Genomic DNA, 14,150 nt, shown 5'->3' on the forward strand with positions numbered 1-14,150 from the left:
GTGCAATTGCTTTGGGCCGAATATTTGATTTTTTAAACAGCTCACTGCTTCCACCGTATATTACATGTATATGGAAACATGTATATGGAAATATATATTCACAAACAATAAAATCACATATTTACACATTCTTACCAAAGAAATGTTAAGGAAAAAAAGAGAGTTTCCGTTTGTACAATTTTTAATATTTAAAATGGTAGCAAATTGGCAAAAAGGATATGGCAAAATACTCACATGTGCAATCAGAATTTAAAAGATACGTATACGCTATGACAGCCGCTATTTACATATAAATATAAATACAAACATATACCAATATAAATAAAGTAGAGTATGTTTTGTTGTATTAAAAGAAATAAAGATACGTTCTCTTAGCTGCAAATCAATGTGATGGTAACGGGGGAGTAAATCACTTGATATTAGTAGGAGAAGAAAACGAGAATATAATCTAGGTGAATTATTGTTAAATGTTTAAAGGCTTTTAATAAAATAGTTCGTTATGCATTAAAGTAATATACATATATTTATATATATATATATAATAAAAACTGATTACCAAGTTTTTGTGTAAAAAATAAAGGAACGCTATTTCGTATTTATTATAAATATTTTCTAACTTCAACAAATTTATTCATTAATTTATTCATTATTATTCCTAAAAATGATCAGATACACGTTGTTAAATAGATCATTCAAGATACAAGGTACTTCATCTTATACCTTCTACAAGATACTGCTATATTTATATTACTATATAAATGTAATTACTATCATCATTAATGAAGCAACGACCATAGTTCAATCCTGGCTTTCTTTTGAAATTGCTTCCACATATGTCTGTCGCTTGCTTGAATTCTCCAGTTTTTTCTTCCAAGCAGCTCCGTCGTTTACTAAACGTTGTCTATCTAGCGTAAGCTTGGTTGACCTCTTTTCCATCCTCCTTCTGGTGCAGATTGAAATTTGTTTTTGTTGGGTTATCTATTACTCGTTTGCTTATTGTTAGTTCATCTAACTCTTTTACACATTCGACAATATATATCAGACGATAGAAGTCGCCTTCTGTCAACACCAATTATATGGATCTAAATATCCAATTGTAATTACTTTAATTTTACTCGTTAGTTGGTTCACCTAACTCTTTTTGACATTCGTCGTTTTATCTTAGCCGATAGAAGACGCCTTCTCTCACTGGACCAAATATACGGCGTATTCTTTACCGCAAAACTATATCGTGAACTGCGTTCCAGTGAAAGAAAAATATTTTACATGTAATTTTAGTTCATTCTCATAAACATGTATTGGCGTTACAATTTCTACTTAGTTTTCGGTTCACTTTCAAATAAAAATGTGATCGCATAAGCCTTGTGACAGTTATTAAATAACTATATTTTTTAAAATTATTTTTTGACATTAAAATTTAATTTGGTATTTGAAAGTTTAAAATTCAGAGTCCATATAATTTAGTAGTGGTTTTGTGAATATCATATATATAAAATGGAATCAATTATCGCAACAAGCTGTAATCATGGGTTTTAATACAGGTGACTGTATATCTTAACTGTCAATTGGTTTTCTTATATTTAATTCATTGAATATAAATAGAAAAATATCTGCAAATATATTTTTTGCATTCCTTTCATCTTTTAAACAAAAATATATTTGCATAAAAAAATAAAAAAATTAATAAAATTATGTTGACATGTACTCTGATCATTCCAGTGAGAGAAAGACATTTTTAATACTACTATGATAAAGTAGTATGTCTTTTCAATATTTTATTCTTGAATGCATGTATAGACGTTGGAAATTCAACCCTGAGAGTTGTTAGCATAAAGAGCACGTAGTATTTGATTTTAACATATAATCGGGATTCTGCAAAAACATTAGTTAAAATATCTAATTTTAATACATTTGTTGAAAATGAAATAAATAACATGATTGCTTTGAGTTAACCTTCAAATTGCAATGTCAATAACTATATATTTTAACATTATAATTTTATTTTCGATTCGATACTTTGAAATTTTGTGTCCGGATAAAATAGTAGTGATTGTGTGAATATTGTGTTTATCAATAAAATATCAATCAATTCTCGCAAGAAATTCCAATAATGAATCTTAGCAGATGTGAGTACATACTTTCATAATCAATTGATTTACTGCATTTGTATAAAAATATCTGCAACTAAATAATTATATATTTGCATAATAAATAAAAATTTAATTATTTAATATAACATGTGCTCCGTGCTTTGTTGAATTATAATTTATATTAGCAAATTTTTTTGAGAACATTAATGCTTTTATTTTCTGACCGATTGCCTGACCGATTTTTGATTGGTATATTTTTCAGTACCAATCTTCTTGAATTTTAAAATAAGTTAATATTCTATCTTCCATTCCGTTTTGTTACCGCCGTAATTAATACAGTGATCCGCTACATCTCTACATCAAAGTGGTTATACGTTTAATTAAGTTATCTTTTGTCAATATTATATATTTTGGATAACTAATTTCATTAATCCATATAACGTGACTCAACTTGCTTAAACATTTTATTCTGATTACTGTCAATGCATTTATGCGACCTGATCGCTGTTCTTATTATATATCCAAAACTAATATTTTTTTTTGTTGACAGAAGTGAGTTAAAAACTCAACTATTTTCTCAATAAAGAAAAACAACACATCACCATATATCCGCAATTAGTAGTAAGTCTTCAGAGAATTTGTCAAATTTAGTATTAAAACATGTCTTCTTCTTAGTTACTGAATTCAATATAGAATTAATCGAACAATTTTTTTTTTTGTTATGAAGTCTGAAATATAACAAACAAATTTATATGTATATATATATATATATATATATATATATAAGTCTGATCTATTTAACATTTTACAGTACTTGATTCTTTTGAAGTAGTTTTCGGTGACTTGTCTGCAAATACCTGGCAATAGCTTCGCCATACTTTAATGGATGTTTGTTTTCAAAGCGTAGCTCTTGTGTAGAATATTAATGATATATAGTTATATATTATTTGAAATGTTTTCAAATTATGAAATAGACTACGTGAATAATATCTAATTTTAAACTTTAAAGTTCTATAAAAAAAAACGCCTTTTTAAAGTTTTACATTTTTTTTTTTTCAGATTGCTCACATTTTGAACAAAGTTTTTAATGGACTTACGAAAATAAAAGTGAGTAAAAAAACAAACTGCGATATATATAAAGAACTTCAAATTGATAAAATATTTGGGATTCCATACAATTTACAAAATATATTCAAAAATTAAAAAAATTGGTCTCTAACACAATTTGTCAATTGCATTGATGAGAAAAATTTTAATTCCTTGACTAGACGAATTTAAAGTTAAAAATAGCAAAATGAATAATGAACCCTAAAATTTTACTTTTATGCATTATTTACATAAAAGTTATTGAAATGGAATCCTAATATATATATGCTATATATTTTTGCATATTTTTTCCAAAAATTATTAACAGTGTAAAGTATACATGTATTTGTGATGTTGAAATATATGAACTCTACATAAGTATATAAATTTATGTACTCCACAAATAAATGCTTACTATCTATAAACTTATCTTCTTTCCATAATCATAATTTTTGTCATTATAGATTTTGTTTATCTTTAGTTAAGTCAATTAGGTTTGTCGACTATATTCCCATGGTTTTACCCAGACTACAAACTTTCGCTGTCATCAATCCATCAAATTCCTAAACCATTCTTTATTCTTGTGCTTAACACTTTCTAGGCTAGTGCCAAGTATTGGATAGTTGTGATTTAGTAAGTCTTACGATATCTTTTTCATGGCCTGAGTAGTAATTCGTCGTTTTTGCATTGATAGAAGTTTCTATCTCTCTTGTGACCAAATATTTTTGGCAAAATTTAACTCTTCTGCGTTGTTCGTCCGTACGTTTTATTGTCCTTGTATATGTATTTTAAATCAACAGCTGTATTTTATAATTAAATTTGCTTTTTTGATATAAAGATTCTGAATTGATCAGAAATTTAGAGGTGTGTAAAGTACGCATTGTCTTCTGCAGCTATTTGTATTTGTTAATTTCTACAAATTTGTAAATTTTGTTTTATTATATTACTATATATATTTAATTCGGTTGATTTTTATTGACTCACTAAATACAGGGAAATTACAGAAATACAGTTAAGGGTTAATTGTTTCAGTTAAGGGTTAAAAACTATTGCTTGTTCCATTGTTTAACTGTGACTTCTATAGCTTTCAAGTCTATTTTCTCTTCCATAACTTGTGCTTTGGTTCATTCTAGAGTTAATCTAGTGAGCTTGGTTGATTTTTTTGTTAACACCGTATTTATAAAATTAGTTGCTGTTTTACTTTAATATAAATCTATGGAACAATTTTTAAAACTTGACTGAAGATTACACTCAACCTTATACCATTTTTCTTTGTTTAGTTTTAATACTTAGATTTAATATCAGTTGTGGAGCATTTCGAGGTAAAATCATATCGACAAGAATATCTTTAGCTTCAGTTCTTAGACGGTTTGCTCGAATGATAATAGATACTTTATAACATTGGTCAAGTCATTCTATAATTTTCATATATAATCTTTTTTAAGTAGTGACATTAATACTCAAGTTGTCTAAGTACATCATTTCTTTTGAGCTAGATTATCCAATAATACTGTAATATCTTTTCCTTGTTCTCTGTTACTTGTATATTTAATCATTTATTTGAAAAAGAAAAGGATTTCATTCTTAGAAATACTTATGGAGCTATCAAATATTCCTGTCAAGCCTTTGTCGTACAAATCCATTGTTGATATCAAATTTTCAATTTGGTTTCGATATAAGAAATATATATTTTGTACGACTTAAGCGCGTAATTAAGTGCTTCTTAATCTATATATATAAAAAGTAATGTGTGTCTGTCTGTTTGTACTCGATGGATTTCAAAACCATACATCCAATTACCGTGAAAATTTGGGAAATTATTAGGTATATTCCCGGGAAGGTTTTTGCAAATATTTATTAAAATCAAAGTTGGGGTTCTAAGTGCATTTAATTAGTAATATTTTGGTAAAAGTGTATTCATGGTTACCATGGTTGTATTGATAAATTTACAGCTGAAGAAAATAATTGAAAATACGTTTTAGCGAAGTGCCATTGGTCGAACTACAAATCAAGGAAAAAGGAGAAGAGAGGAATGAGCTTCAGAAACTAATAATATATATTATTGTATACATATGAAAGTACACAAAGTATAAGAACAAATAAAATATATATTTATATATTTAATTTGATTGAAAATAAACAATCCCCACTTTAAGAAGATAATGATTAGTCATATTCTATTCTTCGGTAGTTTCTTTTGTCTGCAAAATATCTCTTCAATAAAATGTAGAATGCTTGAAGCAATTTTTACCTTTTTTGTTGTCTTCCATAAAAGGCAAATATAATAGCTTCCATAACCATAACTGCAATTGAATAATATTAACATTTTACCACACACAATTGTTGTGGTTATTCTGAGTTTTTCAGTGAATATCTGAGCAGTGGTTTATTTCCTTTTTTATTGCATTTCCTGTATATTTAGTATTGTTCAAATTAAAATATATACAAATACACGCACATTATAAAGGTAAAAAATAAATTTTCAACTGAATGCAATATGACTATAATAATTGTTAAGGGACTTAAGCAAATTGAATTTTTAATTTAGATTTTTCAAAAAAAAACATGCAGATAAAAGAAGAGACCATTGGTATTTATTGAAAGTGGAAATAAAAATTATAATAAAATTAATTTGATGATATTTATTAAAATTATTGTATTTTAATGAAGTTATAATGTAGGTACGGTAGGTTGAACAGGTTGGTCACCAGTTAGAGAGGTAGCCATACCTAATTGGTATATGTGTTCTCTGTATGATTGTTTATAAGTTATTAATCGGGCTCTATAGCCACATTACCTAAACATTTTAATGAGGTCATTCCAGTTTCTTCTGAGTAGAAGGAACTTTATGTCTTTAGCAAATTAAAAAATTGTGACAGGTCCCTGGTTATCTCTCTCCTTCACAGCTTGACACTTTTTAATCGAGTTCTAAACAAAATGGAACATACACACAATATATGCTTCAGAGCATGCATTTCTAGAATTTATTGATGTCATTTGGATGGATGTCATTTTGGGTTCCAATCGTTACACTACAGTCCTTCTGAAATAAACCAAGTAAAAAATTGGGGAATTGTCCTTTGTATTTTTCATTACTAAATTTATCAATTTATTGTCTCTTCTGTCACTCGGTATTAGTTTTATAGTTTCATGTATAGATAAGTAACCTTCCACTGCTCCATGAATATAGGAATGATAAAAAGAAAATTAACATTCAAGCAGTAATTGTTAACCAAATCAAAGGTAAAAAATTATTATAGTTTATTAACCATGAGGTTCTCTTTCAGTAGCACAATCGGGGGAATTAAATTACATAGATCAGCTCTTTGAAGCTAAATTTTATGTATTTTATTAGAAAATTTCTCAAATGAAGTACATATGTTTTTTTGGTTGATGAAGTGCATTAATAGTAGATCTTTAAATTACTATCATCATATCATGAAATTGAAATAATTTTTTTAAAATTTTTTTTAATGAATACTTTAGAACTTACACAATAATATATAGTTGTAGTACCAAATATTCAAAATTTTCATAATCCATTTATTTTGATTATTAAACAAATTTCTATTTAAATCTCCTGTCTAGTAAAAATTATTCTTCACATCGATACTATGCATATTCAAAAGTGCATTTTGATCTAGTAATACAAAGTTAGTTTGCTATCTGAAAGCATTTCAACTTTTTCTTTTCTATAATTAATACACTATTTTTTTTTATTAAGATATGATAAGACTTAAGTGTCTTGCATATGAAAAACTTTGGCTGAGTTGTTGACGTACCTTTCAAAATATGATTAATTTAAGTGAATTAATATCAAATCTATTTCATGAAGTCACATCGTATATCAATAAAATTTACATTAGTGCTGATTGCGTCAAGTTGTCGAATCCATCCACTTATAACTTAGCGACTATCTGCTTTTGATTAAATTATGAATAATTAATCTGATATTAATTTCAATATTTTTTCGGTGAATAAGAAAAAAAATATTTTTCTATTTATATAAAATTTAAATAATGGAAATATGTACTGTAAGGGTTTTCCGTAATTGATTCGGCTTGGTCTTTGATGTACAAATTTAAGTTTCTGAATAGATGAGTCATTTTATGGGTCTCGAAATGATAAAAATTTATTTCTTAAAATAAATTTTTATGATTGTTGTCTTAGCATGCATCTGCTGCTTAAATAAATAAAAATCAATTTATTTTTTTAAATTAAATGCATTGTTAGGAAATTAGATATATGCAAAAAATATTTTCATATTTAGATATTATGGACATAAGAATGCATTTTAATATGCATTTTATGCTCTTTTATATATAATTTTTATAAAAACTTTGTCATATTAAATTGATACGCAGTTTGTAGTTTGTCATTACCGTCCAATTGTCATTAAAAAAATTTTATGAAGAAAAGTTATAAATTTTTAAACGTTAATAATGCAATCGAATAAGTACTACCATATAAGATCTTTGAGTCTTACAGCAATTCGTGTCCAATTTTAAATGTTCATAGAAAACTTAGATTATATGAGACATAAAGATATTTTATATAAAGACATAAAACAATAATGAACAGGATAAGACTGACTACCTATCTTCTTTAAGTTTCTACAAAAAGAATTTTAGTAGTTCGGAAAGGCTACTTCAAAGACATTTGTAGAGGGAATGATTTGCAAAGAGAATCGTTTTTCTCAACATTACACATTAGATGTAATGTGAAAACATTTAAAGTTGGCATTACAGCAGCTCTTAAAATATCTAAAATTATATTATTAATTTTAAAATTTGTCGATTTTATAATTAGTCGTAAACTGATAACAATATGATAACAACTTATGGCGTAGTCGCCATTGGTAAATCTGGGGTCAATTTTCTTTTATGGAGATGCTCTTTTAATGCGCTTTTAGTGCATATTTCTTTTTCGATTGGTAAATTAGGGGAAAAATGTATAACACTTATGATTAATTTATGACACTCTTAATATTATGACAGATTAGCGAGATCACCCTGAAATTATCAGCTGAGTTATATGATTTAATAGATAAACTGTGATTTCATTTGATATATGTAATTATAAAAAATATAATCTACTAACACGACTAAAATAATGGTCGAGGCCAAAAAAACAAAATTTGACAAATCGAGAATAAATCTAAATTGAATCCAAATTTACCAATCGAAAAAGCCATTAGGTAGTATTATATTATTTTATATTAGTTTTACAAAATAATTTTTTTTTTCAAATAAGTAGGAATATAAATTATAAGAACTTCAAAGAATTCAATTTTTTAGTAAGCAAAAACGTAACTCACATATCACTTATAAAGTATTCAGACAATTATTTAAAGGACTTGTCGGTGTATTTTTTATCGCTCTTTATCAATGAGGACTTGACGCTCCTTATCAATGAGGGTTTTAACTAAACTTCAAGGTTTATTTCTCAATAAAAGTGAATTCCTCAAAAGTATTCTTAGCTAAGTTCGTTCTAAAATCGTTTTATCCATCTTGACATCATCCATTCTGAAACTTGATTCTAATTAGTAAATTTGTGTATATATTATTTCTCTTTTTTTGTTAGTTTTGAAGTTTGTTCTAAGATGATGCATTTTTAAAATAAATAAATAAATAAAATTTGTATTAAAGTTTACATTATTTTAGCAAATATATCCTTAAAAAAAAAAGCTAAAGTAAATAATTTTATTATGAAGTAAAACTTTTTACATCATCACCGGTATGTCTTCGAAAAAGTTAAAATACGCATACCTTCAACATTAGAAATTATAAGGTTATAGTACTCGTATATGGTATATTAGATAACGACAGATATACGATGTGAAATTTATGTATTGTGCTTGACTGAAACAAGAGTTTTCGAAAATTACTCAGCATTTCCCATTTTACTTAACATATTTTATATCAAAAGTAGTTCAATGGCATATCATGTGTGGGAGCAGAGATTACTGAAGTCGGCATTGATGAATTAAAAAACAATGTTTATTTGCCTTTACTTTCAATGAAATAAAATGAAAGTTTTAAGTACAACGGGCATATGACGTCGATTTATGTGCTACCATAAACAAATTTGTTTATTCGCATTTTTTTTGAATTTATGTAGTATTTTTCACTTTTTCCAATATTTATTTTTCGCACTTCATGTTGGATATTTGATAAAGTTTTGGTAAAAGATATGAACACCAAAATGTAATCATTAAAAAATGAAAATAAAAACAAACATAAACAACCGTTGCTATAAGAAAACTGTATCGCTGAAGTTATTAAAATATTTTATATATTTTTATGGATTTCTAAACTTAAAAAAAATTTCCTATAAAAACATTTGTAAATAGTTTAAGCAGAGCCCTTTTAAGTAAAAAAGCAGAGTTCGCCAACCTAAATTTTGTGGTAGTGTTCACTTTAAACAGCAATAATTAAATATAGAATTTAAATTATTGTTTTATTATAATATTATTAAAATAAATAACTTATAATATTACAAATGATAAAAGCTATGTGTGAACAGTAAGTTTTCTCATTTGGTAATTTTAGAATTAAAATTTTAATTGACTTTTATTTGCTTCCTTAAAGTTTTACAATAATAACTGCAATTTACTTTTGAACTTCAGAAAATTAGACCTTTTCACTTCCCTTGTTAAAAAGCTAATAAAAAATTTTACGGAATTTGAGGTTATTAGATATTATTTGGCAGTAGAACAACTATCTATGTGCTGTTTTTAAGCATGTCAGATACCTTGCTTTGGCAGTACCACTAAGGTGCAAATGGATCCATGAGGGTTACAGAGCTCCAATTTGCCAAATCGGCAGCTGGAGGTCTGGAAACTAACACAAATAAAAACGGTTGATGGAATTTATCTTAGAGCTGATGCTGTTGATATGTTGTTTTTAAGCATGTCAGATACCCTCCTTTGGCAGTACCACTAAAGTGCAAATGGATCCATGAGGGTTACAGAGCTCCAATCTGCCAATTCGGCAGCTGGAGGTCTGGAAACTAACACAAATAAAAACAGTTGATGTAATGGAGATGCACTGTAAGCATGGATTTTAAGGGGATATGAATCCATGAGCATGACACAGCTTCAATCTGTCAAATCGGCGGCTGGAGGTTTGGACGCCAACACAAATGAGAAAGGTTATTGAATTACTAGAATGATACAAGTTATAGAAGTCGATATAATCGTTTTTATATGAATTTTAACAAATATTACATAGAAGTTTTGAAGGTTTGACACCTCTGCTATGGCATATCTTATCACTTCCGATAAGTGTGAAGCAAAAAAAAATCCCGAAAATTCATTCTGTGAGTAGAAGTAAATACAAAACAAATAACAATAAAGCGCATTATAAACAAAGTATTGTCGTTTAAGTAGCAAATGTATTAGCACGAGTATTGGTTATGTCGCCCAAAACGATTCTTCAGTGTCTCACTGTGGACTAGTGTTGGAGTTCATATTTGTGACAGTTTACATGCTAGGGCTGTACTGCGTGTGTTAGTCAATTAGAAGACAAGATACAAGCAACTGCTTTCGCCACTTTGTCTCCTCTAATCAATTTAAATTTGTTTATCGCAGTATTAGAAAAGTGTCTGTGAGTAAATATAATTTAATGCCGAATAATTGTCAAAGAATCGCGTGGATTTAACGATATTCAAGCGCTGTTAGTGTGGGTTAACCATTAAAACTGACAAAAGAGCCAAAATTAAATACGAAAATGGAATTTTGCATTTTTATCGACAGTTTTTTTGAAGTGGCGAAACTTAATTGAAATCGCGGAAACAAGTGAAAAATGTTCATATTACAAATTCAATTTTTTCACTGCAATTCTGCTAAAAAATAAATTTACTTGATGTATATTTTTGTAATTTTATTCATGTTTAATTCGGGAAACACTTAAATCAAGTATCATCACGTGCCATTCATAAAATTCTGCTCAAATAAATTTTGTTGAATTTTGTTTTTATTGTAGTATTTTTTATTTTTTGAAAAACTTTGAAAAGAAATAAATAAAAAAAGTATAAAGAAAATAAAAATGAAAAAAATCAAAAAGTTGTGAGAAGTGAAACATTTTATGACTTTTTCTATGAATTTCCCTTCCATTTTTGGCATTTATAGTGAATTATCTTTGGTGTTTGCTCTCCCAGATTTAATTATAATTTTTTTATGCTTTCTAAGAAAATCTTAAGATTCCAAAAGTGTCAGCAAATAGAAATGTTTAAAAATAATCAGATTTAAGTAGTTACAGTACTATCGTAGTACTTATCAAGAAGTAAATGTGTAGATAAAAGAATCCTATTATGTGTTCTAAGAAATTAATTCGAAATAATACTATTTAAACCTTTTTTGCGAAGCAAGTAAGTTTCTTCTTGTTATACTTTTAAAAATCTTTAAAAAAACTACAAAAATAATTATACTACAATTGTTTTGTTCTGTAAAACAATATGATAATTAGGAACTCATAAATGTGTAGGGTGAGGCCTTATGCTCCAATAAGGAGTTAAAGGAAAGAAATGCGTGGTTTTAGTGCATTGAACTACATGCCAATAGATTTCGCTTTTTGGCAAGAATATTAGTTTACCTTATCGTATATTAAATACCAGAAGACACCCTTAAGAAACTGCAGTATATAGAAATACAATAATGTGCAGACTTCTTTCTGTTATGGCCTAAAATACACTTTGTCTAATAATGCTTTGTGGATATAGAATAAAACAACAATAAGAGACGCTTTTGTTTGACATACATATACTTCTCCACTCTGATGAGCCTGGGTAGATCCCACCAGAAATGTGGAAACTTATAGAGGACTGGACAAATGACTTATGAATATTTATTGATATTTTAGCCTCTCGGTTAAGCCTCTCGGTAGCCTCTCGTACGGAGATTTGACAGTACTTTCAGTTATATTTCTTTTAGTTACATTTCTATATTTTTTAACTTAATTATTTTTATCAGTGTTGCGAATGGGAGTAAATTATGCCATTAGACAAATTATAGTGGTTTCTTTGGTGACTAGCCTTCAGCGTGCCTGGGTATTGTCATTAGACAATATACCGTATGTATGGGTCGATAACAGTGTATATAATTATATACGCATGCCAGTGACAAACCTCCAATCAGCAGATAACTGGAAGTTTGGACACACAAATAGTCAAATTCAGATCTGCATTTAACGAAATTATTAGAAATTAGAGTTAAATACCTTTCAATTTGAGGTAAAATATGTAGATTTACTATTCCAATTAAAAAATTTGACTTTTCTAGTAAATTATACATTTTTCTAATTTGATAGATATACTTGTATATACTATACTTCGTTGGGACTCAGTTATTTAAAAACTAACCTTTAATGTCGTCAAGTTAACCTTTTAGTTAAAGGCCGAATGATGCCGATTTTAACAGAATTAACGACAAATTTTGATTGCATTAACAAAAAACTAAGCACTCCATCTAGTATTAAGTATTAAATGCTAATGAAATGTATAAGAAACTAGTAAACTAGCTTTAATCTTTTACGTCCTATTTACCTATACAGTTGTATTAACGAATAAGAAAAGTTTATTTTCTTTTATAATATATTTTTACAGTTCTTTCTGTATTCAGCAAAAATAAATAATTCATATCTTTTAACTTTAATTAATTAATTAATTAACTTATTAATTGAACTAATTAACTTTTGCAAATATATTTCTTGGAACGAAGAGTTTATTTGTGAAGTTAATCGATTCTTTATACAAATATAATTCTCCTATTAATTATTTCAAATATGTTTTCTTTCAGATTTAAAAAATTTCACAGAATTATTTTTCAGGTAAGAATTTATAATATGTAATGTCTATCTATATACTTTTTCTTTGTGCTTATAACTCCACCTTCTGGAGCTTTGTGGTATTTAATATTCCATATTTATTTTTAAATGTAAAATATAAAAAAAAAAAAAATCATTTGTCCAAATGCGATTTTTGACCAAGAAATTTAAATTAAGAGTGCAACTTAAATGTTATTGACATTATGTCTAAAAATTCATACTTCTGCGCCTTATCACTAAATAAGTACTTCAGTAAAATATTCTTATTATCAATCAAATCGGAGTAATAAAAATTTCTGAAGCAGTCCGCTTAATCAAAATTTTCTTAGTAAAAATACGAAATTATTACCGAAAAAAAAAAAAATATACATAAAATTTAAATATATTTTTGGCAATTATTGAATGAATGAAACAGCAAAAATTGACAGTTCAAGATATAATTAACACTAATAAATCATAATTAATTGAATTAGTCAGTGCCTTGACAACCATTATCAGCTTATTAAATCTTAATCAAAATTCACTGTTTAATAAATTATATTTGGGCGAGAAGGTGAAATTATTTATAATATATGGTATGTACATAGCAATAATGTATATTAAGAGAAATAAATTAAAATATTTTTTTTAATTTAATTTATTAGATGCTATGTGTTTTAGTGAAAATAAATCTGTATACTATTTCTTTGTGCTCAAAATTCCAGCTTCTGGAGCTTTGCCACTGTCACAGCCTCATAACCATATGATGGTTACAAAGCCATGCCATCAGTATATTGCTCAATGACAATACAATATTATATTATATTGTATTTAAATATCATATCTTTCTGGTACGTTAAACATTTCTTCAGTCTGCGTGGTCGGTTTTAATTGTCAGTTAAACTTCTTCATTGTGACTTATTTGATTTCTTTGTAATGAAAGCATTTAAAAGTCGAGCTTCACATTTTAATTCCATACAACTATAATTGCTTTAGTATCACCCATAGATGACGCGTTTATTATGAAGTGATTGTGTTAATTTGTAATCTATTGACCTTAAGTAGGTTTCTGGCTTTATTTGTTTGAAGTAACTGTCATTGTTTTAAAGTCACAATGTACATGTTCCATCACTTGTTTAATAGGATACTAATTAAGTCAATATTTCGTTGA

The 14,150-nt window shown here is 27.2% G+C and overlaps 1 protein-coding gene across 5 annotated transcripts in view; it reads left to right on the forward strand.

Moving 5' to 3' along the window:
• Positions 1-1,434: 1,434 nt before the first annotated feature.
• LOC119686022 (5-hydroxytryptamine receptor 1D) overlaps positions 1,435-14,150 on the forward strand; it is a 97,443-nt gene continuing 84,727 nt past the window's right edge. For 2 of the 5 annotated variants that reach the window (XM_038100474.1, XM_038100476.1), the window contains exons 1-2: positions 1,435-1,541; positions 3,150-3,197. The gene's annotated coding sequence lies outside the window, so the exon portion shown is untranslated. Of the gene's footprint in view, positions 1,542-2,021; positions 2,127-3,149; positions 3,198-12,972; positions 13,004-14,150 lie in introns of those variants that run through there. The other 3 variants (XM_038100471.1, XM_038100472.1, XM_038100475.1) reach the window with 3 other exon arrangements.

This window comes from Teleopsis dalmanni, chromosome 2 (assembly GCF_002237135.1).
Source record: "Teleopsis dalmanni isolate 2A chromosome 2, ASM223713v2, whole genome shotgun sequence".
Taxonomy (NCBI): domain Eukaryota; kingdom Metazoa; phylum Arthropoda; class Insecta; order Diptera; family Diopsidae; genus Teleopsis; species Teleopsis dalmanni.